Genomic DNA, 12783 nt, shown 5'->3' with positions numbered 1-12783 from the left:
CATCACTGTGAGACAGGGAGAGGGTGGTCATCACTGTGAGACAGGGAGAGGGTGGTCATCACTGTGAGACAGGGAGAGGGAGGTCATCACTGTGAGACAGGTAGAGGGAGGTCATCACTGTGAGACAGGGTGAGGGAGGTCATCACTGTGAGACAGGGTGAGGGAGGTCATCACTGTGAGACAGGTAGAGGGAGGTCATCACTGTGAGACAGGGAGAGGGTGGTCATCACTGTGAGACAGGGAGAGGGTGGTCATCACTCTGAGACAGGTAGAGGGAGGTCATCACTGTGAGACAGGGTGAGGGAGGTCATCACTGTGAGACAGGTAGAGGGAGGTCATCACTGTGAGACAGGGAGAGGGTGGTCATCACTGTGAGACAGGGAGAGGGTGGTCATCACTGTGAGACAGGGAGAGGGAGGTCATCACTGTGAGACAGGTAGAGGGAGGTCATCACTGTGAGACAGGGTGAGGGAGGTCATCACTGTGAGACAGGTAGAGGGAGGTCATCACTGTGAGACAGGGAGAGGGTGGTCATCACTGTGAGACAGGTAGAGGGAGGTCATCACTGTGAGACAGGGAGAGGGTGGTCATCACTGTGAGACAGGTAGAGGGAGGTCATCACTGTGAGACAGGGTGAGGGAGGTCATCACTGTGAGACAGGTAGAGGGAGGTCATCACTGTGAGACAGGGTGAGGGAGGTCATCACTATGAGACAGGGTGAGGGAGGTCATCACTGTGAGACAGGGTGAGGGAGGTCATCACTGTGAGACAGGGTGAAGGAGGTCATCACTGTGAGACAGGGTGAGGGAGGTCATCACTGTGAGACAGGGTGAGGGAGGTTATCACTGTGAGACAGGTAGAGGGTGGTCATCACTGTGAGACAGGGTGAGGGAGGTCATCACTGTGAGACAGGGTGAGGGAGGTCATCACTCTGAGACAGGGAGAGGGTGGTCATCACTGTGAGACAGGGTGAGGGTGGTCATCACTGTGAGACAGGTAGAGGGAGGTCATTACTGTGAGACAGTGTGAGGGAGGTCATCACTGTGAGACAGGGTGAGGGAGGTCATCACTGTGAGACAGATAGAGGGAGGTCATCACTGTGAGACAGGTAGAGGGAGGTCATCACTCTCAGACAGGGAGAGGGAGGTCATCACTGTGAGACAGGGAGAGGGTGGTCATCAATCTCAGACAGGGAGAGGGAGGTCATCACTGTGAGACAGGGTGAGGGAGGTCATCATTGTGAGACAGGTAGAGGGAGGTCATCACTCTCAGACAGGGTGAGGGAGGTCATCACTCTGAGACAGGGTGAGGGAGGTCATCACTGTGAGACAGGTAGAGGGTGGTCATCACTGTGAGACAGGTAGAGGGAGGTCATCACTGTGAGACAGGGAGAGGGAGGTCATCACTGTGAGACAAGGAGAGGGAGGTCTTCATTGTGAGACAGGGTGAGGGTGGTCATCACTGTGAGACAGGTAGAGGGAGAGGGAGATGAGGGAGGTCATCACTGTGAGACAGGGAGAGGGAGGTCATCACTGTGAGACAGGTATAGGGAGGTCATCACTGTGAGACAGGGTGAGGGAGGTCATCACTGTGAGACAGGGAGAGGAAGGTCATTACTGTGAGACAGGGAGAGGGAGGTCATCACTGTGAGACAGGGAGAGGGAGGTCCTGCCTTTCAACTCGTAAACAATGGTTGACCAATAACATAAGTTGTTAAATTAAGATGCTTAAGTGCTTGAGAGCTTAGGTCTGGCCAGTATCTGAATGGGTGACGGACTGGACACATTCTCGCTCTTAGCTAAAATTACTCCTGTTTCAATCGTTGGTTCTATATGTCTATGACTTACTTTAGTACTTGAATCGTTTCTCGCTACAGTATCATTGATGTATGTATATTTTGTGGTCTATATTAAAGCTTGAGTCTGGCGAGGATCTCAATGACTGAGTAGTCTACAGACAAGATCCTCTCGCTCTGTATCTTAATTATTCTGATTGCTTGTTAAATTCCCATCAACAAGTAAGCGCCTAATGACTCGACCATCGTCAGACTGTATTCAATAATAACTACCGGGAGAGAGAGGTACTCGCGTGCTTTTATGACAAAAGAAACTTGTTTTTTGTTGGAACTAAAAACATTTTAGTCCAAAAAATTAGTTTACGCAACAGAGTGATGCCGAGTTAACATTATTCTCTGCGTTCCTATCTCATTGAACCTGTTTAGTTTAGTAAACATGCCGAGACTGACCTTAGTACAGGCGGGTGAAGATAGGCAGGAGGATGTGTTGTGGGGTCCAGTGTGTTGGGGTTATATATACCTGGCAAGACACTCACTCCCGCCCCATAGTTGTGTGACGAGAGACGACCCTGGGGCTAACACACTCTAATTTGTGTCCTCTGCCGCCATTCTTATCGTGGCTCAGCCTCAATTGTAAGAGAGGAAAGGTTCGCCTTCCAGCTACATTATTCGCAGAACCCTTCCTGGTCATCATATTATAAATACATACAGATATATACGCGTACATATTCACTAGGGAAATGAAAAGAAAATTAGTAACGTTTTCGTGTTTTATCACATTATGAAGGAAATATTGAACTAATATAAGAGTTTGGGCCTAAATACCCCACTACACCTGACTAGACAAAGATGCATACGCTACAACCCGCCACAACCCGCCAAGACCCGCCACAACCCGCCACGATCCGCCACAACCCGCCACGACCCGCCAAAAACCGCCACACACGGCCCGATCCCCCCGCCCCACACACACACACACACACACACACACGGGGGCCTCGTAGCCTGGTGGATAGCGCGCAGGACTCGTAATTCTGTGGCGCGGGTTCGATTCCCGCACGAGGCAGAAACAAATGGGCAAAGTTTCTTTCACCCTAAGTGCCCCTGTTACCTAGCAGTAAATAGGTACCTGGAAGTTAGTCAGCTGTCACGGGCTGCTTCCTGGGGTGTGTGTGTGTGTGTGTGTGGTGTGGAAAAAAAAAATAGTTAGTAAACAGTTGATTGACAGTTGAGAGGCGGGCCGAAAGAGCAAAGCTCAACCCCCGCAAAAACACAACTAGTAAACACACCACAACTCGCCACGACCGGCCACAACCCGCCTCGACCCACCACGACCCGCCACAACCCGCCACGACCCGCCACAACCAGCCACGACCCGCCATAACTCGACACAACCCGACAGCAAACCCCCACGACCCGTCACACCCCACCACGATCCGCCACAACCCGCCAAGACCCGCCACACACGGCACGATCCCCCCCCCCACACACACGCCACTACCCGCCACAACCTGTTACGCACGGCCCGATCCCCCCCCCCCACACACACACACCACAACCCGCCACACACACGGCCCAATCCCCACCCCACACACACACACACACACGCCACAACCCACCACAACACGCCAAAACCCGTTACGACCCGCCACAACCCGCCACAACACGCCAAAACCCGTTACGACCCGCCACAACCCGCCACGACCCGCCACAACACGCTACAACCCGCCACGACCCACCACAACACCCCACGACCCACCACAACACGCTACAATACGCCACAACCCGCCACACACGGCCCAATCCCCCCCCCCCACACGCACACGTCACAACCCGCCACAACCCGCCACACACGGCCCAATCCCTCCCCTCCCCCCCACACACACGCCACGACCCGCTACGACCCGCTACGACCCGCCACAACCCGCCACGACCTGCCACGACCAGCCACAACACGCTACAACACGCCACAACCCGCAACACTCGGCCCAATCCCCTCCCCCCCCACACACACACGCCACAACCCGCCACAACCCGCCGCAACCCGCCACGACCCGCCACAACCCACCACGATCAGCCACAACCTGCCACAACCCGCCACAACCCACGACAACCCGCCACGACCCGCCACAACCCGCCACAACCCGCCACAATCTGCCACATCCCGCCACAACCCACGACAACCCGCCACGATCCGCCACAACCCGCCACAACCCGCCACATCCCGTCACAACCCGCCACACACCACCCGTTCCCCCCCCCCCCTACACACACACGCCAAAACCCGCCACGAGCCGCCACGACCCGCCACAACCCGCCACAACACGCCACAACCCGCCACAACCCGCCACAACCCTCCAAGACCTGCCCACAACCCTCCAAGACCCGCCCATAACCCGCCACAACCCTCCAAGACCCGCCACAACCCGCCACGACCCACCACAAGCCGTAACGACCGAACGCGACCCGCCACGACCCGCCACAATCCGCCACAACCCGCTACAACACGCCACAACACCCACGACCCGCCACACACGGCACGACCAGCCACAACACCCCACGACCCGCCACAACACGCTACAACCCGGCACAACCCGCCACAACACCCCACGACCTGCCACGACACGCCACGACCCGCAACAACCCACCACAATCTGCTACGACCCGCCACAACCCGCCACAACACGATACAACCAACCACGACCCGCCACAACCCGCCCCAACACGCCACGACCCGCCACGACCAGCCACAACACCCCACGACCCGCCACAACCCGCCACAACACGCTACAACCAACCACGACCCGCCACAACCCGCCACAACACGCCACGACCCGCCACGACCAGCCACAACACCCCACGACCCGCCACAACACGCTACAACACGCCACAACACGCCACAACACACCACGACCCGTCACGACCCGCCACAACCCGCCACAACCAGCCACAACACGCTATAACCCGCCTCGACCCGCCACAACCTGCCACAACACCCCACGACCCGCCACAACACGCCACAACCCGCGACACACGGCCCAATCCCACCCCCCCACACACACACGTCACAACCCGCTACAACCCGCCACGACCCGCCACGACCCACCACACACGGCCCGATCCCCCCCCCCCCCCCACGCACACGCCACAACCCGCCACGACCTGCCACACACGGCCCGATCACCTCCCCCCCCCCCCCCACACACACACACACGGCACAACCCACCATGATTCGCCACAACCCGCCATGATTCGCCACAACCCGCCACATACGACCCGATCTGCCCCACCCCACCCCCCCCACACACACACGTAACAATCCGCTACAACCCGCCACAACCCGCCACAACCCGCCACGATCCGCCACAACCCGCCACAACCCGCCACGACCCGCCACAACCCACCACAATCCGCCACAACCCGCCACAACCTGCCACGATCCGCCACAACCCGCTACAACCTGCCACAACCTTCCAAGACCCGCCACAATCCTCCAAGACCCGCCACAACCCGCCGCGACCCGTCATAACCCGCCACGACCTGCCACACACGGCCCGATCCCCCCCCCCCCACACACACACACCATAACCCGCCACACACGGCCCGATCACTCCCCCCCCCCCCCCAACACACACACACGGCACAACCCGCCACGACCTGTTACGCACGGCCCGTTCCCCCCCCCCCCCCCACGCACACGCCACAACCCGCCACGACCTGTTACGCACGGCCCGATCCCCCCCCCCACGCACACGTCACAACCCGCCACAACCCGCCACACACGGCCCGATCTGCCCCCCCCCCCTCCACACACACACGTAACAATCCGCCACAACGCGCCACAACCCGCCACAACCCGCCACGATCCGCCACAACCCGCCACAACCCGCCACGACCCGCCACAACCCGCCACTTTCCGTCACAACCCGCCACAACCTGCCACGATCCGCCACAACCCGCTACAACCTGCCACAACCCTCCAAGACCCGCCACAACCCGCCACGACCCGTCATAACCCGCCACAACCCGCCACATACGACCCGATCTGCCCCCCCCCCACACACACGTAACAATCCACTACAACCCGCCACAACCCGCCACGACCCGCCACAACCCGCCACAACCCGCCACGATCCGCCACAATCCGCCACAACCCGCCACGACCCGCCACAACCCGCCACAATCCGCCACAACCCGCCACAACCTGCCACGATCCGCCACAACCCGCCACAACCCGCTACAACCTGCCACAACCCTCCAAGACCCGCCACAATCCTCCAAGACACGCCACAACCCGCCGCGACCCGTCATAACCCGCCACAACCCGCCACGACCTGCCACACACGGCCCGATCCCAACCTCCCTCACACACGCCACACCCAGGAAACCGCCACGACCCGCCACAACCAATAACGACCCGCCACGACTCGCCACAACCAGCCACGACCCGCCACAACCCACCACAACCTGCCACGACCCGCCACAACCCTCCAAGACCCGCCACGACCTGCCACACATGGCCCGATCCCAACCCCCTCACACACGCCACAACCCGCGACAACCCGCCACAACCCGTAACGACCCGCCACGACCCGCCACAACCCGCCACAACCCGCCACAACCCGCCACAACACGCCACGACCCGCCACACACGGCACGACCAGCCAAAACACCCCACGACCCGCCACAACACCCCACGACCCGCCACACACGGCCCAATCCCCCCCCCCCCCCACACACACACACGTCACAACCCGCTACAACCCGCCACGACCCGCCACGACCCACCACACACGGCCCAATCCCCCCTCCCACACACACACGTCACAACCCGCGACAACCCGCCACAATCCGTAACTACACGCCACGACCCGCCACGACCCACCACGACCCGCCACGACCCGCCACAACCCGCCACAACCCGCCACAACACGCCACGACCCGCCACAACCGCAACAACCCGCCACGACCCTCCACAACACGCCACGACCCGCAACAACCCGCCACAACACGCTACAACCCGCCACGACCCGCCACAACCCGCCACAACACGCCTCGACCCGGCACGACCTGCCACAACACCCCCACGACCCGCCACAACACGCCACAACCCGCCACAACCCGCCACGACCCGCCACAACATGCCACAACCCGCCACAACCCGCCACAACCCGCCAAAACCCGCAACAACCTGCCACGACCCGCCACAACACGCCACGACCCGCAACAACCAGCCACGACCCGCCACAACCCGCAACAACCCGCCACGACCCGCAACAACCAGCCACAACACGCCACGACCCGCAACAACCAGCCACAACACGCCACGACCCGCAACAACCCGCCACGACCCGCCACAACACGCCACGATCCCACTCCCCACACACACACACACGCCACAACCCGCCACAACCCGCCACAACACGCTACAACCCGCCACGACCTGCCACAACACGCCACGACCCGCTACGACCAGCCACAACACCCTACGACCCGCCACAGCACGCCACAACACGCAACGACCCGCCACGACCAGTTACAACACCCCACGACCCGCCACAACCCGCCACGACCCGCCACGTCCCGCCACAACCCGCCACAACACGCCACGACCCGCCACAACCCGCCACAACACCCTACAACCCGCCACAACCCGCTACGACCCGCCACTCACTGCCCGATCCCCCCCCACACACGCAACAATCCGCCACAACCCGTAACGACCCGCCACGACCCGCCACAACCCGCCACGACCCGCCACAACACGCCACGACCCGCCACAAAAACGTCACGACCCGCCACAACACGCCACAACACGCCACGACCCGCCACAACCCGCCACAACCCGCCACAACACGCCACGACCCGCCACACACGGCACGATCCCACTCCCCACACACACACACACGCCACAACCCGCCACAACCCGCCACAACACGCCACGACCCGCCACGACCCGCCACAACCCGCAACAACCCGCCACAACCCTCCACAACCCGCCACAACCCGCCACGACCCGCCACGACCCCGCCACAACCCGCCATCACCCGCCACAACCCGCCACGGCCCACCACAACCCAGCACAACCCGCCACGACCCGCCACGACCCCGCCACAACCCGCCATCACCCGCCACAACCCGCCACGGCCCACCACAACCCGGCACAACCCGCCACGACCCGCCACGACCCCGCCACAACCCGCCACACACGTGTCCCAATATCTCAGGAAGAGAACCGGGTCCAGCCGGATATCGACCCGAGGCCAGTTGTTCATCTATACCACTGCGTGTCACATAACACAAGGGCTTATTACTCCCTTACATAGTGGACATGTTTGTGTGGCGGGGAGATGGGACAGGAGTATGGGAGGGGGGGGGGTGGAGGGTTGGCAGAAGGTAATGCTGGTAGTGAGAGATTGGTTGTTGGTAGAGGTTCAGATGATGGTGACTGAGAGAGGTTCAGGTGCTAGCGCTTGACAGGTTCAGATGCTAGTAGTTGATAAAGGTTCAGATGCTAATGATTGATAAAGGTTCAGATGCTAATGATTGATAAAGGTTCAGATGCTAATGATTGATAAAGGTTCAGATGCTAATGGTTGATAAAGGTTCAGATGTTAATGGTTGATAAAGGTTCAGATGCTAATGGTTGATAAAGGTTCAGATGTTAATGGTTGATAAAGGTTCAGATGCTAATGGTTGATAAAGGTTCAGATGCTAATGGTTGATAAAGGTTCAGATGCTAATGATTGATAAAGGTTCAGATGCTAATGGTTGATAAAGGTTCAGATGCTAATGATTGATAAAGGTTCAGATGCTAATAGTTGATAAAGGTTCAGATGCTAATGATTGATAAAGGTTCAGATGCTAATGGATGAGAGAGACTCTGATGCTAGTAGTTGTCAGAGGTTCAGATGCTAATGGTTGACAGAGGTTCAGATGCTAATGGTTGACAGAGGTTCAGATGCAAATGGTTGACAGAGGTTCAGATGCTAATGGTTGACAGAGGTTCAGATGCAAATGGTTGACAGAGGTTCAGATGCTAATGGTTGACAGAGGTTCAGATGCAAATGGTTGACAGAGGTTCAGATGCAAATGATTGACAGAGGTTCAGATGCAAATGGTTGACAGAGGTTCAGATGCTAATGGTTGACAGAGGTTCAGATGCTAATGGTTGACAGAGGTTCAGATGCTAATGGTTGACAGAGGTTCAGATGCTAATGGTTGACAGAGGTTCAGATGACAGTGATTGACAGAAGTTGAGATGAGAGTAGTTGACAGAGGTTCAGATGACATGCAGTGATTGACAGAAGTTGAGATGAGAGAAGTTGACAGAGGTTCAGACGATAGTGGTTGATATGTTTACACGCTAGTAGTCGACACATGTTCAGATGCTAGTAGTTGACAGAGGTTAAGCAGCTAGTAGTTGACAGAGGTTAAGCAGCTAGTAGTTGACAGACGTTCGGATGCAAGTTTTGGACAGGTTCAGGTGCTTGTAGTTAACAGACGTCAGGTGCTAGTGGCTAACAGATGTTCAAAATGTTAGTGGTTGACAGAAGTTCAGATGACAGTAATTAACACAGTTTCGGATGTTAGTGTTTGACAAAGGTTAAGATGCCAGTGTTTGACAGAGGCTCAAATACAGGTAGTTGGAAGAAGTTCAGATGCTAGTAGTTCACAAAGGTTCAGTGTTACGGACCCGAGTCCAGCGTCCGAGCACGGAGCAGTGACGACAACGCCATCTGTGGGTCAGCTCCCGAAAACCCCTCCAAATGGACGATGCCATCTAGTGAGGACGGGATATACCGGCCACAGGGGCTGGATTCCTGTCTTAATCAGCTCGTAACGTAGCCGCTGCTGACCTCTGGTGAGGTGGCGCTTAGACAGCAACGCCATCTATGGAGTAGATAGGTGGACGTTTGTGTCTAAGCCGGTAAGTGAGGTGCCCTAGAGTGTAACTAGTACTGATGACGTGTCTGATTACAGAGTCGACCTGGGACTGCTGTATTGGACTATGAGGCAGTCTACCCAAGGCAGCCAAAGTCTCTCCACGTGTTTGCTGAAGAAGCTGTGAGTTGCTCCCGGACGAACACTGCTGAGAGTGCTAGCCTGCCTGTGACGTGGCAGAGGTGAGGAATCGTCGTACCCGGGGGTTGACTGGTGGAAGAGACTAGCCACTGTGGTGCTATATAGAGGAGAGTGATCAGCGGGATCACACGAGGCTCCTGCCTAGGGCTCGCAACCCTAGTATCAGTCGTGGAGTGGCCTACGCAGCAGAGCTGATTGGAACCTGCCAGCTACAGGCTGGATTTGTGGTTGAAGGCCTCCACAACGGTGCACCCAGTGGGACTGTGATTTGGCTGGCCTGTGGCCAGGGTAGATTCGCCTAGAGAATCGAAGGATTCATCGTGGGCCACAAAGAAGAGAACCAGGGCTACTCATCGTGAGCACCGTGAAACATCCTGAGTCTTCGGAGGAAGACAAGTTATTGTACATAAGTGTAGTTATAGCCTCAGCGAGTGACTGTGATATATTTATTGGTGGTGGTGATTATATATTTAAATTAGTGCGTTTGTATCCCTTCCCCCTTTAATTTACTTGCGTTACGGAACACACCCCTTGAAAGCCACTACTAACTTGGGGCCGGATTCCCAAATTCTAATAACATCAGAAAAGAACCCGGTTACGCCCCAGTAGGGCCATAACATTCAGGTGCTAATTGTTGATAGAGCGTCAGATGTTAGTATGTGACAAAGGTTCAGATGCTAGTAGTTGACAGATGTAAAGATCAAATGCTAGTGGTTGACTAAGGTTCAGATGCTTGTAGTTGACAGATGTAAAGATCAAATGCTAGTGGTTGACTGAGGTTCAGATGCTTGTAGTTGACAGAGTTTCTGATGATAGTGTTCACAGAAGTTCAAATATTAGTGGTTGACAGAGGTTCCAATGCTAGTACTGGATTCTACTCCTATCTTGTAAAATTCAACATACTAAGTCACTGTCAGTTTGGCTTCCGCTCCCAAAAGAGTACCAATGATGCAATTGTTAGTCTGCTTGACTTAATCTACTCAGTCCTTGATAAAAGTGAGTTTCCGATTGGACTCTTCATTGACCTGAGAAAGTCTTTTGATACTATTAACCATAACTTCATCCTACTTAAACTCCACCATTGTGGAATCCGAGGCCTTGCCCTGAACTATATCCAATCCTATCTTAGTGACAGACACCAATATGGAGCCATCAATGATACTCCCCCACTCTACCATTAATCATATGGGTGCTACAGGGCAGCATCTTAGGACCCCCTTCCTGTTTCATATATATATCAATGATCTGCCAAATGTCTCATATGTGCTTAATCCTATATTGTTTTCTGATGATACTACCCTCATCTACTCAGACCACAACCCACACACATTAAATAATGTTGTGAATAATGAATTAAAAACTGTCCAGTTAAGGATGTCAAACAACAAACTAACACTAAACATAGGAAAGACCTACTACGTCTTATTTGGAATTAAATCAACAACTGCAATTTAGCTTCAGATACACAATGTTAACATCGGCAAATATAAATGATGAAAAGTTCTTTGGCCTATACCTAGACAAGAGACTCAACTTCAGCACCCACATATAGCACATAACTAAAAAAAATTCTAAATCAGTTGGTATACTCTCTAAGATCAGATATTATGTATCCTACTCTACTCTCCTCTTACTCTATTATGCACTTATCTATCCCTATCTTGCTTATGGTATCTGTACATGGGGTTCAACTTCTGCAAACTACCTTAAGCCTATCATCAGCAAGCATAAATATGCTATCAGGACGATAACAAACTCTGCTTTCAGACAACATTCAGCTCCCCTGTTGAAATTCCTAAACATGCTAAACATAAATTCACTCCATATATTCTCTTGTGTCAATTACATTTACAAAACCCTTTTCTTAAGTGCAAACCCTGTTCTGAAACTCTCCCTGGACAGATGTAATAGAACACATAATCACCACACCAGACATAAATATCTCTTTGATATCCCCAGAGTCGAACTTAATCTGTGTAAATACTCTATGCAAATAAAGGGATCTAGTCTATTGAACTCACTCCCTAAAGTTTTGAAAAGCTTCTCAACTTTTGTCTTTTTCAAAAATAAAACCAAAAAGTACCTAATTTCATCATCATAGTTTCCTACCTTGTGCTTTAACTCGGACTGTATCTAGTGCTACCCAATATTTGTACCTTAGCTATGTAACTTTACCATTGTAATCTTAGATATTATCTGATATCATGGTTGCTATATTGAGTGCATTTTCTACTGCATTACTCCTTGAAACGATCCTCAAATTGTGCTACAGTGAACCAATGTATAATCCTGAAATGTTATCCTAATGTACCAAGTAATCCTTGTTCATTATAGTGTATTTTTAATATTGTGTATTAATCTAATCTTTGTTCATTGTGTCAAAATTTCTTACAATGTACCTGTAAACATTTCTTGTCAATTTTACTGTAAATTATCTACTTAAAATTACCTGTTAATTTAAGGACTTGTCCGAAACGCGATGCGTACTAATGGCTTTACAAGAATGTAAAATCAATATCATTTCTATGTACTCTCTTAACACTAATATACCTTCTTGAACAAATCCACAAGGGCCGTGACGAGGATTCGAACCTGCGTCCGGGAGCCTCCCAGACACTGCCCTAATCGACTGAGCTACGACAGGGTTAAAAGGGTTCAAACCGAAGTTCTACTGAACTTTGAATACCTTCTTGAATAAATAAATAAATACATAAATAGTAATTACCAGAGGTTGATAGAAGTTCTAGAAGTTGATAAAAGTTCTAGAAGTTGATAGAAGTTCTAGAAGTTGATAGAAGTTCTAGAAGTTGATAGAAGTTCAGATGCTAGAGATGGATAGAGGACCAGATGCTAGTGGTTGACAGAGGTTCAAATGCTAGTGTTTTACAGGTTCAGATGCTAGT

General features: G+C 53.7%; 1 protein-coding gene across 1 annotated transcript in view; it reads right to left on the bottom strand.

Annotated features, from left to right (window-relative positions):
• Positions 1-2358, bottom strand: part of LOC123749199 (secreted 45 kDa protein-like) — a 35406-nt gene extending 33048 nt beyond the window's left edge. The window contains exon 1 of the mRNA XM_069323562.1: positions 2246-2358. The gene's annotated coding sequence lies outside the window, so the exon portion shown is untranslated. The remainder of the gene's footprint in view (positions 1-2245) is intronic.
• Between the last annotated feature and the right edge of the window lie 10425 nt (positions 2359-12783).

Source organism: Procambarus clarkii, chromosome 13 (genome assembly GCF_040958095.1).
Source record: "Procambarus clarkii isolate CNS0578487 chromosome 13, FALCON_Pclarkii_2.0, whole genome shotgun sequence".
NCBI lineage: Eukaryota > Metazoa > Arthropoda > Malacostraca > Decapoda > Cambaridae > Procambarus > Procambarus clarkii.
Note: the sequence above shows the minus strand (reverse complement) of the source record. Positions and strands in the feature narration are given on the sequence as shown.